This window comes from Symphodus melops, assembly GCF_947650265.1.
Source record: "Symphodus melops genome assembly, chromosome: 8".
NCBI lineage: Eukaryota > Metazoa > Chordata > Actinopteri > Labriformes > Labridae > Symphodus > Symphodus melops.
In genome coordinates this window covers 23999801-24016350 of record NC_136698.1, presented here as the reverse complement: position 1 = coordinate 24016350, position 16550 = coordinate 23999801, and the positions used below count along the sequence as shown (strand labels likewise).

The 16550-nt window shown below is 38.3% G+C and overlaps 1 long non-coding RNA gene across 1 annotated transcript in view; it reads left to right on the top strand.

The window, feature by feature from the left end:
* The window catches only part of LOC306827839, a 160178-nt gene extending 146953 nt beyond the window's left edge, over nt 1–13225 (top strand). The window contains exon 5 of the long non-coding RNA XR_013779676.1: nt 12713–13225. This is a non-coding gene — a long non-coding RNA (uncharacterized lncRNA). The remainder of the gene's footprint in view (nt 1–12712) is intronic.
* The last annotated feature ends 3325 nt before the right edge of the window (nt 13226–16550 follow it).

The window sequence follows — 16550 nt, the reverse complement described above, 5'->3', positions numbered from 1 at the left end:
CCCTTCTGCCACCTTATCTAGTGTAACTATAATAGAACAAATTAAAAAAAAATCATAATAAAAACAGTAGTTTCAAGTATACTTTTAAGAATGTGATTGATGTATGTTCAAACTTTTTGTTGGTTGTGTGATTCTGCTCGGGGGATTTGACTTTGAGGTCATGTCTTGAAATAAAGGAGAACACGCTTTGAAAAAAAGGCCAGCCAATACAATCCAAGCTGATACACAACAAAGAATCTAAACAGAGCTAACACACCTTTTGATATCAAGTTGTCGTACACACACTCATGAAGGGCGGATACACACACACACACACACACACACACACACACACACACACACACACACACACACACACACACACAGCAGCACCTGGCTGATTTAGTGCCTTCAGCGTCTCAGGTTGAGGGCAGCACTGGCAGTCCAAGCCAGTGGAATCCCTGGGTAAAGAGGATGCTAATCGTAGCTTCTTGTGCCTGAGCATGTCTTCCTGGGCCAAATGAGATTAGAGGGAGTGGGATATGGCGAAGCGACGTGCGTGGGGTTCTGGAGGTGAAAGGTAAAGGCACTTATCAGGAGGGTTCCCCTCGGGGTCCTCGACGGCTGACTCAATCAAAACCCTGCACGCACTTCTCACTGGATTAGACTAATCAGGAAGGAGCAGGGGATGTATAGACCACTTATCTGAATAAAAAACATTGGGCTCTCTTTCCCTTTGAAAAGACCCTACAGAAATGTTTGTTAATTTTATTTATTACAGGATGCTTGTCGATGTGGCAATCTTCCACAGGATCATTAAAAGGGGCTCTTCCTCTCACTGAAGGCACGCACTGTTTACATGCTGCAAAGATACAGGAGCCTTTGATGTTCCAAATTTCTCCCCGTTCCCTCATTGTCATCATTATTTATATATTTACCTAGATTTTCTTACTTAATTTATTTCCTTCATTTGTGTGTTTTTTTTCTCATGCCACAACAGATCAGACTGATGGAAGGTAGTCAACACAACAAAGAGCCTGAAAGGTGTATGAATATTTATTACCGGGACGACTTCAGAGCCAGACAGGCCGTTAGCAGTCAAAGCAATAGTGAGAAGATAACAGCAATTTTCACACTTATGATTACCTTCAAATTAATCTCTATTTCTTCAAGGGATGTGGGATAGTTGACTAGCATATCTTTCATTTCTCTATTAAAAAAAGTTATTTTATGCAAGTTTTTAGCTACTTGTTTGACAAAATAATCCCAAAACAATTGTGACTTTTAACAGGAAAAAAGGAGAAAATACTGGTTGATGTCAATCAGGTTGATGACAGTCGGAGGTCTTTAAAACTCCTCAAAACTAGACATGACTCAATAGTTTATACAATACACGAACCTGTTATGAATGTAATAAATCCTGTAAAGCAACTTCAAAGTAGCTTTTGAAGGAAAAATTAAACTTTCCTTGCATTGGAAGTTAAAAGTAAAAATAACACGCAATGATATGCAACCTTGTGCAATAAAAAAACTTGAAGAGTTTACTCGAGACAGCCCAACTTGATCCGGTGTGATCGGCAGCTAATTGTGGCTAATGTCTGCAAAACTGAGGCAGAACCTGCAGTTTATCAAACATTGAGTCACTTAGAGAATTACTTTTTTTAAGACTAACTAGAATATCTTGTAATGCCTTTTGTGGCCACAGTGGTTGCTGTTGAGCAAAATCTACATCATTCACAACAATATCAACATCATTTAATCCTGACTTGGTTATTCATAGCTTTCTCAATCTATTATATTCAGAGTGAAAAGATTTAGTTATGTAAACAGTCTTTTAGAAAAATAATTAAAAGTAATACGTTTTGAGGGGAAATGAAAGGACATGAATTACCTTTTCTAATTCAAATTCTATCAATTAAAGCTCCTGTGAGGAGTTTTAGCTGTTCGCGAAACAGATTGAATTTAATACTGATGTCTCTATGTGACCTAAAATAGCAAACCAGACTATCAGGACTTACATTTAATATTTTTGATAGTCATTTTTCATGTGTGACATTGCTGCTGCAGGGTAGGTGTCAACAGCCCATTGACAAAAACTGACTTAAAAAAGTGAGTGATACAATTTTGAAAGTCAAAAAAACTTGTGAATGCCAAAAAACAAATCAGCAAAGAGAAAAGAAGTATTGTTCTGGCCACAGGGGTGCCAACATCGAAAAGAAACAAAAGTTCCTCACAGGAGTTTTAAGATGCTTGGCAAGTCATTCAATGATTGATATGAATTAATTCTATTCAAAATCCTTTCAGAGACACATTTTCTTGCAAAATGTGCAATCTGGCATGTCAAAATCCTCTTTTTATGAGCCAATATGGAGCTTTTTAAAGTTAGTTTTGGGGGCTTTTTGCCTTGTTTAGATGGAAGGGCTGAAGAGAAACAGGAAATGCTCGGAGGAGGGAGTGGTGTGATAAAAACTCAGCTGGGACGAGGACGACAGCCTCTGTTCATTGGGGGTGCTATATAACCACAGACTATCTTTGCTCCAGCCTTTTCTGTCGGTACTGTTAAGTTTTAACATCACACAGTTAAGGTGAGGTCAAGATCGTGGATTGGTGAAACAAAAACAAAATCTGACTTGTAGAACAAGACACAACAATGCCTCACACTACAAAGTTCACAGGGCAACAATTTGGTTATGGAAACTTGTCATAGAAAAAACGTGTTCTGTTTTTGTATTTCAACATTTGACAGCCTATTAGTTTCATCACACTGTAGACATATACTGAACATTACTGTCAACAGATCCATGGATGTTTTATTGATTATATGCACTGCTGCTCGTCTGAGGTGGTAACTCGTGTTTGTCTTTGTCTGTTTCAACTGGGGGTTTTTTCAATGAAACCAAGTTACAGGCACACCCTGAACTGAGGTATCACATTAAACAATAAAAGGCCCTGAGTGCTGTTTAATATTCAGACAGATTATTTTAAAGTTGATCATAATATATTACGACTGAGTTATGTGAAATGCTGTTTTATTTACAGAAAGCCTCATTTGTGTCTTTCGGTTTGCTGTATTGATTCACCTGAGCCCAGGAACTGAATCAAAGCTGATCTCTTTTGAACTCCCTATTCAGTCTCTAGTAACACAAAGTGATGTGCACTGTAACACACTGTTATCACCACACAGCAGTACAGTTGATTATTCCAACTAATTATGCCGGCAAATAGTTGAGGCAGCGCGTTGCAGCAGATGAAAAAGATATCATCATTGTAGAGATGTTTGATTCTGTGTGTTGTTGAATGATGTTAAATTCAGGGACCTCTCAGCACCTGACATGATAGTGAACCTCATACAACCTGCTCAGCTCATTTCACATTGTTTCTAATGTTACATTCCTCATGTCACAAACTTCAGAGTGTCTTGTCGGAAATGGAATCATCCACTCTGCGTTTAACTGAGTGGTGACAGAGGGCTGAGATAATAAACATAATTATCCTCATAGTGGTTCAATCACGTGCGAGTGGAAGCTGCAGCCTAACATGACTCAAAGAAGCTGGTCCCACACAAATATTCCTCCAATTAAATCCAGTCAGGTAAGACTTTCTGCTTTCAGATACGGCTTCATCATTGCTCTCAATCACCACAAAAAGGGGGGGCGGCTTTCTTTTCTTGTGTCTTGTGTCCTACCTGTCTGTATACTGCTACTGGATGCCTTGAATTTCGGGATCAATAAATCGGGATCGATAAAGTATCTATCTATCTATCTATCTATCTATCTATCTATCTATCTATCTATCTATCTATCTATCTATCTATCTATCTATCTATCTATCTATCTATCTATCTATCTATCTATCTATCTATCTATCTATCTATCTATCTATCTATCTATCTATCTATCTATCTATCTATCTATCTATCTATCTATCTATCTATCTATCTATCTATCTATCTATCTATCTATCTATCTATCTATCTATCTATCTATCTATCTATCTATCTATCTATCTATCTATCTATCTATCTATCTATCTATCTATCTATCTATCTATCTATCTATCTATCTATCTATCTATCTATCTACTGTATCTATCTATCTATTCAATGGGATATTCTTGTAAGTTTGTTAGCTTGATGCTGGCACATAATGGTAGTGTGAACAGAATTAGCATTGCAGTGATTATGAATGCAGAAAAAATGTATTTAATTTAATATTTTTTTACTAAAAAATATTGATTGGGGTAGTTTCTGAAGTTTATTTAAGTGCTAAGTTTGTTAATTAGCATGTCTCGTGTCTATAGAGCTACAGCGTTGTCATAGAAGTCATTAGCCTGTGGACTGTATGCATTCATCCCAAAGGATCTGCAAATCAAAGGGGGCGTGCCATGTCACCTGTCACTCACTTACACTTACAGTATATATTAGACATGGGCTGGTTTTCTGTTATCTGTTAGGTCGGGTTGCTTCTCCAGGCTCCACCAGAATTTAAAACAATCAAGGGGTAGAGAACGAGCAGGGAGGCATGATTGGGTCATCAGATTGGTACCTTGTGGCAGACATTGGCCAAAGTTTTTACCAGTTTACAGATGAGAAATGTTCTTTGTTCCTTTTCAGAGGACATTTTTGAATTTCTGTCAGACCTGAAGACAATTTCAAACAAAATCTTAAAAAGTGTACCTGGAGAAAATGACCAACCCTGCATTTAATTTTATTTTAGTCAGTTTGTAACCAACATTATACCTAACAGGACACAAGTTACCTTTGTTGGTAGCATAACTAAAGGATAAGTCAGTGTTACACCTGTTCAAACTTAAACCATGATCTTTTTCATGAATTAAACCAATGCAACAACTTAAAAACAGGTTTTTAGTTCAGAACATCCAAAGCTCTTTTTTTAAAACCTAAACATGATAAGTAACTTTCCCATGAGCCCCTTGTGTTCAAACTCTCTAGAGACCCAGATCTTCATATTTTTAAACGTTAAGTCCTTGAACAAGCTGCCGTATGTCATGATTGTAGAGTGAGAAAGTGTTGTCTTAAAAATGTTTCTGGTAAAAGTCTACATGCCGCCCCTTTAAATAAAGCTGAACTCATGTAGAACGATCGCTGACAAATCCAGTGTGTCACTTGCTTTGGTGAAATCCATAATTGCAGCGTGTTCTGTCAAAACTAGATCAGCTGTGTCATAAATGTTGTGTGTGACAAATGAATGAACAAAAAGCATGCAGTGGAGTGCCAAAAAAGTGTAAGAAGGAATTTTTCAGAGTGATGTGATGAAATGTAACACTTGTATCTCCAACTCCTGCACCATTGATGGTTTACAAGTGAAAATAGTGAAAGAGCTTTTGATTTAATTAATGCAAAACAACCTGCGAATACTTACAAAAACCAACATGAGAGCCAAAACCATCCATAATGAAAAGTAGATCATTAACCTTTTGATTCTGAATGCCAAGTTTATCCCACAATAACTTTGTGCCCTCACTTCTACTTTAGCCTGAAGTTTCTGTATTCATGAGGTCTGAGCAATATGACAAACAATGATGTCATGATGAAGAATGAGTCCTTATCAATAATTATCACGATCAGTGTCAAATCATTATTTCTTTTAAATGTAAGGGCAGTCGCTCCTGAGTGAAAGTTGTAGAAAAGAGATGGTTCATTATGGTTTAACCTGCTTTATTGTCTGAACATGACAAACAATACTTGAACAGAGGAACATTTCAGAACCATTCTAGCTCAGTGCACATTGCTGCAAACGTTGATATGACAGCAGTAACACATTCTAGGTTTCCTGGCCCATTGCTTACAGAGGGTTCACTGACACTCATTTGGGACATTTGGTTATGTCTTACTTTCAGTGTGTTCTATCGGGTGACATTATTTCGAATGGTGGAAAAGGTTTGTGTTGTGGACCTTTTAGCCTAGCATGTCTTCTGATGTTATTACTGGTTTAAATCTATCCTATATTTGTAATATTTATATTGAGTAATATTATATCACAATAATTATCATTAACGTTTATCGGCCAGGCCTTGTAGCCATCCTTATTCTGGAGTGGTCTTTAAAAAGTACACATCATTGTGTGTCCAACACCAACAACCTTTTGGGATTATTTTATTTTTGATGTGTCCTCCCTTTGTACCATGAGAAGCTCATAACACTGGACTATCTATAGGAAGTAAAACATGTACCATGTAGGCACATGTAGGCAATGTCATTGAACCTGCAGAGCGATCATTAATAGTAAATATGCTATATTTATTCACGAGTTACAGCAGACTCCTAATTTCTTCCTGCTACACTCCACCAGGTACTCCCACTATTCCACATTCCAGGTGAACCACACGGTCCTTCGTCTACCCGCCATCTTCACTAGTTTGCAGCTTCCTTTTCGGTGCTAAGCCAGCATTCTGGTTTCACTCACAGGACAAGTTGCTGAACTCATCTCTGAAAGGAAAACACCAGCAAGCAAGAGGCATGTTCATGCTTCGCATTCTTGAGCTCTCAGCTTGTCCTGCTCGTTTGCTTTGTCACAAATTGTAAAATACAGATTCTGTAAAACAACTGAATCCTGTCTGCAGACTCTCGGCTCATTTGGGATGCAATTTGTACTCAGAGGAATTAAGACGAAACAACCTGCTGGTCAAACATGAGAAAGTAATGAAGGATGAAAATGTTTGAGATTCTTTGTGCATAAAGCTGAGGCTGAAACTTGAATAAAATAGGCCAAATTATATGAATCCACAGCCTGTTAAGATAAACATATAATAATATAATAAGAATAACTTTGTTTATAAAGAACCTTTAAAAACACAAGTTTACAAAGTGTTTTACAATCGTCAATAACAAGAACAAATCAAACACACAAAAACATAAACAAGCTCAGGAACACGACAAATGCAAATATCTAAAACCCAACAGACCCAACCCGACCATTACAAGATCCATTATAAAAACCCAGGCAAAACAAGAACCCAACAACACAAGCTCAGACCAAGAGAACAGAAGATTAAAACGATTAAGAAACTAAAGGAACTTAAAGCAAATAAAAAGATACCAGCTGTATGAGGTTTATGGCGAAATCCATGCTCTGGTTCTGTGAACATTTTTGTTAATTGAGAGTATGTTGCTGAAGCTGTTTAGTATTTTAAAGTGTTCAGACACTTTAAATATGCTGCAAACATGTGTCCCGCACTGTCTGTGACTTTTAAAGAGGCTGCTGTGGGCGCAGCATCTCACCATCATGGCGTTTTTATACATCTTCTTTTGTCTCTGCGGAAAATGTCAGGGCGTAATTGATATATTTCTCGCTGCGCCCTTTATCTTTGCTCCATGTTTCTGGTCCTATGATCTGGGCTCATGCTGACCTTTAACAGTGCACTGAAAATAGCTCAATAGGATTTCAAGGGGGTGTCTTTCATTTGAGACAATCTTCTCTTCCCTCTCCTACCCGCAGGCCCTTTGACGCTGGCTATTTATTTTGAGATCCAACTTTTCAGCTTCTTGTTTGATCTGAGATTTACTCTGAATTCTTTTTCCACTGGTGAGGAGAAAAAAACTCTTTCTGTTCCTTGGTAGTGACGCAGATGTTGTGATGCTTCCGTTGTCAGCTGTTCTTAGTAAACACACTAAATTCTCTATAATCAACCAAAGCCAAGCTGAAACTGGAACAACTTAAGTTTTGTGTTTGCAGGGGCAAATAAAAAGTGCCAACAAAACATGAGAATTTTTGAATAAGCTTTTGGTTAATTATCTGTTTTTTTTCTATATGCTTTGTTTTAAACTCCTTTGCACCTGAACAAGCATTTATATTAATACTATATCTACCCTATGTGGTAAAGAAGAATAAAACATGATGGGCCTTAAATCCAGCACGTTTGCATTTTCAAGTTATCTCAGGACTTAATTTAACTTCACCGTACAGAACCAACTCCCCCTTCCAACATCTATGCCGTGGTGGAATCAAAACCCAAAACTGTAAAGCATTTCTATGGCAAAGAATTTTCAAGTCGGTTTCCACATATTTCCGTTACATCGGACCTCAATATGAATTTCTGATGCATGTATTCCTACAGCTAGATCAAAATTATTTTCTGGTCCCGTTTGAATTCTGCCATGAATTTCACACGTTATTTGTGGTTTTTAAAGATACGTTTTCATGCCAAATATTCATGCAATATTTATTGCAAAGAAGTTTGATAATGGTAGGTTTTGTGTGAGGCTGCTTTGTGAACTACAGCTCTTCGCTGCTTTCGACGTAAATTATATACGTCCAACACTCACATGGTACGTTGGTGGTACAGACATGGTGATTTCTCTGCTCCACTTCACTGCTTTCTTCCAAGGACTGGATAATAGCATTGAGAGAGGTGAAAACCATTACAAGTCGGGGCATGTGGAGAGTAGAGTTAGATCGACAATGTCAATCACTGTGAGAAAGGGTGATGATGTGATGTCACATACGCGACATGTAGTTTTCTCTACAGCCTTAAACGTATTTGACTCTTTGCACCTCGAATTAGGAAAGTCTGTTACAAATTATGTAAATGCTTCACTGTTATCTACGGTTAACCGTCAAACTGATCGTTCTTTTTAATTTCTGCCAGTGTCTTGCACTGAGGTGCAAAGAGCACTAAAGAAACTGGACTCAAGAAAATCAGCAGGTCCTGATAAACTCGAGCCGTTCTTTCTTAAATTGGCTGCTGATTTTATAGCTGAGCCTCTTTCACATATTTTTAACTTGAGTCTTATCAGTGATGGAATCCCAAAGGTCTGGAAATCTGCCTTTGTTCTTCCTCTGTTAAAGGGAGGTAACCATTCCATTGTAAATAATTACAGGCCAATTTCAAAACTTTGCATTCTGGCCTAAGGGTTTTAAAAAAATCGTAAGTAATCAATAAAGATCTTTCTGGAGAATAGCAATGTCCTTTCTGAATATCTGTCAGGTTTTAGAAAATGACATAGCACTGTTACAGCTGCACTTAAGGTTTTATATGACATAATCGAAACCATTGATGGTAAAAAAAAATGTTATGCAGCTCTTTTTTTATTGACCTATCAAAAGCATTTGATTCTGTTGATCACAGATTTTTGATCAACATCTTACATCAAATTGGCAAAGCGAGCAGCACTATGGTTTGACAGCTATCTGTAAAATAGAAAGCAATGCATACAAAAGGCAGGATCTCAAAGGGGGTGCCCCAGGGTTCGATATTAGGACCTATTTTATTTTCCATTTATATCAATAATCTGTGTAAAAATTTGTCAAATGCCATGCCAATCACTTTTATGCTAATGATACTATCATCTATGTTTTTTCATCATCTGTTGCACAAGCTTTTGAGTTTATGCAATCAGCATTCAATGTTGTCCAGTCTCGACTAAGGGAACTAAAGTTGGCCATAAACTATGATAAAACAAAGCTCATGTTGTTTTCACATTTAAGTGAAGTACCAACAAACGTACCCTTGATTTGAACTTACCAAGGAAATATAACCAAGCTTGTCAAAAGCTACAAGTACCTGGCTTTTCTTCTTGACTGTCATGTGTTTTTAAAGCACATATTGACAGACTGGAATCAAAACTCAAGATGTAGTTGTGATTGCATTACAGAATAAGTCCTGCTTTTCACTTTGGGCGGAAAACTAACTAAAACTAAGCAACTAACATTGTACAGTAGGTTATGGCATTCAGTAGGTCACTTGCATATCTATATGTCTGTAGTCTTGCAGCTGATAATATAAAAACATCCAGTCTGACCTTTACTGAACTGAGAAAGTATGGATAAAGGGGGACTCCTTAGCTTTTTAGAGGGGTTTTGTATTTGACTATAAAAATAACATTTATATTTTCCTGCTGACGTTCTTTAACTCTTTCTCTTAGGAAATCCTACATTTCTTTCCAGCATGTATTTGTGCTGTAAAAACCACATGGCCCCTGCCCCTTTGTGCTCACTCCACTTATGCCTGTAGCAAACAGCGATGCAGAATGCAGACCTGCTCCTCATCCTCACACTCCTTATCTCTCTGTCATCCACACAGACTTCAGCTGTCCTGGTTTCTCTCTACTGCAGCATTTCTTCTGCACTGCTGACCTTTAGCTCAGGTCAACAGAAATTCCTTATTCAAGCAGTCGATGGAGAGCTGCAGCTCGCTCCTCTGTTCGTAAGGAGGAAAAGTCATACAAAGGTTGTGGCTGATATAACAGTAAGTCTGTAACATCATCAATAAGCAGATTCTCGACAGAGCGGGGTGAAAACGTGGTACAATGTTGTCAGATCTGTCTTTAAGATTAATAAGTTAAACTAAGGTATTCAGGAATGCAGAATAAGAAAATGGTCTCTCACATTTCTTACAAATATTTTAAAACATTTTTAGATGTTAAATGCAACGTTTTAATTGTTTTATGTGTTTTATGTGTTTTATTGCAACCACAGAGGGTTTGAAACAAATGCTAAGAATATATTAGTAAGTACAACTAACAGTCCTGCAGATGTGACAAGCAGAGTTCAGACTAAGGATGTGAAGGATGCAGACTGTTATTAATATCAGTTTTCTGGATAAAGAAAACCTGTGCTGCGCCTACAAGATGCTACCCGTTCACTGTGTTTGTTTACATCAGGGTAGTAAATCGGGGAGAGCAAGACCATTAACCAGATTTACAAACAGTCTGTGGCTACTGTGGTGGGTGGCTGCACTGCAGTTTATGCGTACCATTTGGCCGTAATATAAAAATAATAATAATTAGTTTAACCGTATTTTTCTAATGTCTAATTCTGGTGGTAAGTAGCGAAGGGGGTTGACTTTTAACCGTTTTGATGTCTAAACATATACATCCCTAATTCAGACAGTAAAACCCTCGGCATAATGGCCTCTTAGCCATGCAAAGAAATAATAAGGCTGAGAAACTGACACTTTTGAAATACTTTCTTTTGGGAATATGAAGCACCTGGTCTACATTTCATGTACCTTTTCAGGGTTTTTGTCAGTTGTGTCATCAGTTTTGCACTTGAACTAAAAGTTCAACCATTGGTGTGGTGGTCACTAAATCTTTATGCTTTAATTCTTGTATGTCAAATGGTGAATTTGTGAAGCTTTTTGTCATGAAGGTCTTTTTTTTTTTTTTTTTTTTACAACACAGGGTCCCAACAAAGACCATCCCAAAAAAAATTGATCATTATGTTTCGGCGTCCGTCCATCCGTCCATTGCCGATTTGCATTTCGTTTGATGTGTGTATAGATAGAAAATACCCCCCAAATATAGTTGTTCATTTGCCTTCGTCCTTCATAAGGTGGTACATCATATCATACTCATGAATCGTGGACAACTGTTGTCTTTGGTTCAAACTGCACATCACTTCAAACATTTTAAGATGTTGTGCATTTGCCAGTTTATTTTTCACAGTTTTAAATATGTGCAACATTTGAAATCGTTTTTGGTTCCTTGTAGTTACTTATTGATGTATTACACCCAGAAGTACTGACCACATTCTTGAAGTTAACATGCATATGTGTAGATATATTCTACATTGTATGTTGTTTGTATGTTGATTTCCCAGCTGCTGAAGCAGATAATCGCTCAGTGAACAGAGATTTGGAGAGGAACACTGACAGATTCTTGTTTGAGGCATGTGCAACTGTTGTCATTTCCACAAGGACTCATTGTGTGGTTGAATTTGTAATCCCTTTTGAAATGCAAAAATATGCTTTATATATGATATGGTCGATTGCATCCAATTACGGCCTTTAATTTTTAAATGATTTGCTCTTGAAACACATTCCCAGTTTGTGCTGTTCTCTAAAATGTGTTTCTCTTTAATCTTGCACAGAGTAGTAATGAATGACGAAAGTGAACCAAAGTGGTCTTTCATAACTTAAGTGAAAATCACCCAACCTCACACAAGTGTTCAGCTGATGGCCTTGCAGTAGTGTGTCATTAGCATTCATTATAGTCCTATAAGCCAGAGTAATTACAGGCCCAAGTGCAGGGAGGAATAGCAGTTTACACTGCTAGTAATTTGATTTGCATCTACGCTAATAACTTCTTTTGTGTGTGTTTATGTGCCGTGTCAGAACACAAGTGCCATTTGGCTGCAGGCTGTATGAGGGGAAAAAAGCCTTTTAAATTCTAAGATTGAGTTGCCTTTGCTTTCAGCACTCCAAGCTCTCAATCTGCTAAAGCGTTCAGATTAGCGTGATCACAGAACAAGTGATACTGCATTTTTCTGAAAGTCGTTTTGATGGGTTTTGCAGGAAATGTGGGGCAGTTAAGGAACAGAGAAGCAGCAGGCAGCTCGTCTCTCTCTGCAGTTTTTTTTTGCCTGTGCAATCTTCAAAAATGTGTCTCAGCTCTAGTAAAGCAAAATGGTATCCCAGTTTTCTTTTTATACATGGTTTATGAGGTTACGCAAATTACAATGTCTTATCTGATTATCTTTACATCAAAGCATATCCCTGCACATGCATTTTCTTCACAAAGTCTAAGGTCTTTCTCTGTGTGTCTATCTTATGAAGCTCTTCGACATTAAAGAAATACACCAACATAGCCACAAGTTACATAGCTTGTATCCTGCTCTGCAAGTGCACCAGAGGCCCTGAGGTGAGTAATACCAGTGCTGTCTGGGCAGTGTCTTGAAAAGAGGCCGGCTTGCTCTCTCTGATGACTGACTGAGAATAGAGGAGCATTCCCCAAAGCTGATGAGGTCAGAGGGTTAAGACTATGCTTTTGTTGCAGGACAATGACATCCTATTTACCTGGCGGGGTCCGGCTTTCTTCTCCATGCAACTGTGACCTCAGTGAGAAAACCAGACCTTTGTCTCGTTGACAAATAGAGGCTCAACGTTCAGTTTCACTTGGTTACACCTGAGTAGCCTCTAGCTGCGAGGCCTGCAGGATCCTGATGTGGCATCAATGTTAGCTGCTGCTGAAGATCTACCTGGATTTCTGCTTAGGTGTACAGGAACCAGTATACGTTTAGATGTTGTGATATATTTTAAATCCTCAAGGTCTTTTTATTTTTACTTGAAAGCCAAATATTGTCATTGACTTCACCTTTAAGAGTTTGACCCAATTCTTGAGCGAAGGAGAAGATTTCCACTGATGCTAGAGCGACAATCTTTATTTGTTTATGTTGTAAAAGGATCAGATGGCTTTGTGTGATGTGAGAGGCCAGAGGATTATCAACCAGCTATGCCGTTTTCTTTAGCTCATTGAAGCCGAGAACTGTAGCATCTTATAATTCATTGTTTTCATTTTACATGCTTTTAACCGTTTTGATGTCTAAACATATGCATCCCTCTCATTTTAGTTTAAATGCTCTTGTCAGCATAATTTACAGACATTTTAGCAACACCTCCCTGATAAATCACCTACTGAATACACTGAAGTTGGTTTGCTGGTAATGATGGCATTTTGTGTTTTTGCATTTGCATTTGTTTCTGATCATGCATCTGCTCGGTTTAACAGACTTTCACAAATTTAACAGTATCTTAAAAACTAGACCCATATTCAGCAGTTGCCAGATAAACAACAAAAAGATGTTTGAATTAGCTACTGTTTGCGAATTATAATCAGCAACCGACTGGAACAAAACAGATATGACATTTAACCAAAACCCTCTGACAACCTGCTAGGTACTACCTGACTAGCGACAAAGATTGGACAAATACAGAAAGGCGTTTTGCAGCTAAAGAGTCAAATAGAGTTATTGGAGAATATATTAGGGCTGAAATGAGCACAAATAATGACCTTGTGTTCACCAATTACAAGAAATAAAGAAATACTTTCATGGCTGTGTAAATAAGCACCTTTACATAAACAGGTCCCTCATAATGTCTGAAACACATGACAGTATGTTAGTGTCATTGAGGTTGTCACACAAAAGTTAGTGCAAGTAAAAATGCTAGAAACATACTGAACAAATGTTTCAAATATTTTTTTTATAACTCAATCTTGTTTCTAAACTGAAATTTGGTTCAAGATGTTAACTTTTGTTGTTATATGAAACTGCATTATGTTAATGTGTGTTGTTGTAGCTGGCATAGGAAAATGACATGTTGTTTGATATAAGCTGCCAAATACTTTTGTTTACATTTCTTAAGTCAGTAGATGTATGAAAATGAATCTCCTCTTTGTCCTCCTCCTTCACCTATAACAATAGAAATATGTCACAAGGCTTGTTGTACTAACTAACTACCTGCTACCTGTCTCTTTATTATCTATTGTATTGACCTGTCTGGCAGCTCCTCAAATATATCAAGTTGACTTTCACAAAACAGTCAATATATCTCCTGATCCAAATTCTGTCAGATATATTTGACTCTTACAGAATGTCTTGGCATTGTCCCAACTGAATTAGAACAAAGTGAAAATCAGTGCTTCTAAATTTGAGTGCACCTGCCAGCCAACTAAAGAGTTTTAACTTTGGCACACAGGGCGATGCCATGACTGGAAATTTAACCTCCCACTTTACCTTCATGCTCAGCTAATGTTGGCACAGTCAATGCTAGGAAAGAAGTGAGTGGAGAGTGGGAAGGTGTTTACTCTCAGACAGACTCTCAGACAGGGGAGTTTAGAAGTTTTAGGAGACATGGAAAAAGATGCCCACCTTTTACCTAAGTCTACATTAAATTCTACTTATTGACACAGTTTATTAAGCAAGTTTAAACTAAGTGCTGAGGTTGTTTCTAACCCCGGATGGTCATCTAAGGACGTCAGTTATGAGAGACACCTGATAGCTAGCCCCCCTGGAGCCCTTCCTGTTCCGTTTACCCGCTCTCCTAATCCGCCGCTAATGGTTAGCAATGGAGGCCCAGAGGAAGATTCAGCCGTTGGTGTGTGGAAATCCCTGCTGGAGTGGGAGTGTCGCGCTTGAGGAAGTACTCAGCGAAGCGCGCCAGAGACAGCGGCGGGACCCTCATGCCATGTGCACCAAAACGCTCAAGGTGACCCAGCAACACAAATTTTACCAAGCACACACTCACATACACACGCGCACACACACACAAAAGGAAAACGTTGCAACACAAAGGGACACAGTTTGATTGTGATCACTGGCGAAAGCTAAAGGGATCTTCTTCTCTGAAAATGTTCTAAATCTGTCACATTGTTGAAGGTGAATTTAATTTGTTGTGCCCTCTCAGTTGTTGTAGCTGTTACGATTTTTTCTTGTATTCTGAAATGAGGATATCTGACACAGAAATCAACTTCATGTGAGAGAGAAAGAAGTGTTCGGTATCAAACCTCCTGCAAAGTGCCCAAGGTGTTTAGGGCAGCTGTAGAGAAGTGGCAGCAGAGATGTGATATAGCATGATAGCACATAAACTGTTAATTAAATGTTTCAGGGTTGTAGCCGTGTAATTTTCCTCCATCAGCTGATAAGCGTCTTAAAGGTTTGTTCTCTCTGGCTTCCTCGCGGTGCTTTGGCCTCAGCTTTGTTAGCCTTTGATGGATGGTTTTGTGCATGTTTTTCGCAGGGTAACTTTTCATACAGAATTATTGTCAAGCACAAAGTGTGTTAGGAAGCGGGCAGAGGCCATGGTGTTTCACCTCATTGTTTTAGCCTCGGGGCCCAAGGTCATGTTAAGATGACATTTGTTAGTGTCAGTGTAAGTGTTGGAGGTTTGGACTTTGACCCTGCTTATGTCTGGGTGGGATGCTGGTGTCAGAGCGGAACAATGGTGGGGTGACAGGACAGACTGATATGGTGTTGTTGCGGATGTTGCCACAGGCCTTTAGGCTAACATTTAGCCAACAGACAGGTAAGGCTGTTTTCTTTTTATGATCAACATTTTTAATTGAATTGCATTTAGAGAACTTCAAACTAAAAAGGACTTAAATACTGAGAAATTAATTCAAAAGAATTTCACAAAACAAATGTCACAAAGGGTCATTTAAAGGAGGACTCTCACCCATATAAAGAGTACAAATTGTGGCAGTATTAAATATGTTTCGAATTAAAAATCCATTTTAGCCACACAAATCTAGATTCAAACTTGACTGCTGCCAAACAACTCAAACCTCCTCCTCCTCGCAGAGTGATTGGCTTGTCATATGCAAGCTATCCCTGAGTTGTTGTTTGATTCAGAATAATGTAGCATGCTGTAGCTTTAAGGCTTATTTCCAGCATGACAATCATTTCACAAAAGCACAATCATGCTAGAGAAGGCCTTTCAGATAGGATGAAGAGTACGCTGCGCTCGCTGTGGGGCAGTGCAGGGCAGACATGCACACTAGCATAAAGCAATTGCGCATGTTGCGAGGTGACCGAAAAAATAGTCAGGAAAATATGGCAAGGCCTTGCACTGCGCTCAGCTTGGTGCAACACATAGACAATGAACAGGTTTTTAGAGCAGCGAGCAGCGCCAGCTGAAAGTCCAAAGAGCCCAAATAAATGATAAATTATGGTTTTGGATATTTTAAAAACTTCTGCAACAAAGATACAAATTCAAAAAATCCAAATTTGAGAAAAAATATATTTCACATTAACTTTAAAGTTTGACTCACTTACTCACGTTATCACTGAGGGGGCGGGGTTTATTACCTATAACACATCCACTACAGAGTTTGTGGA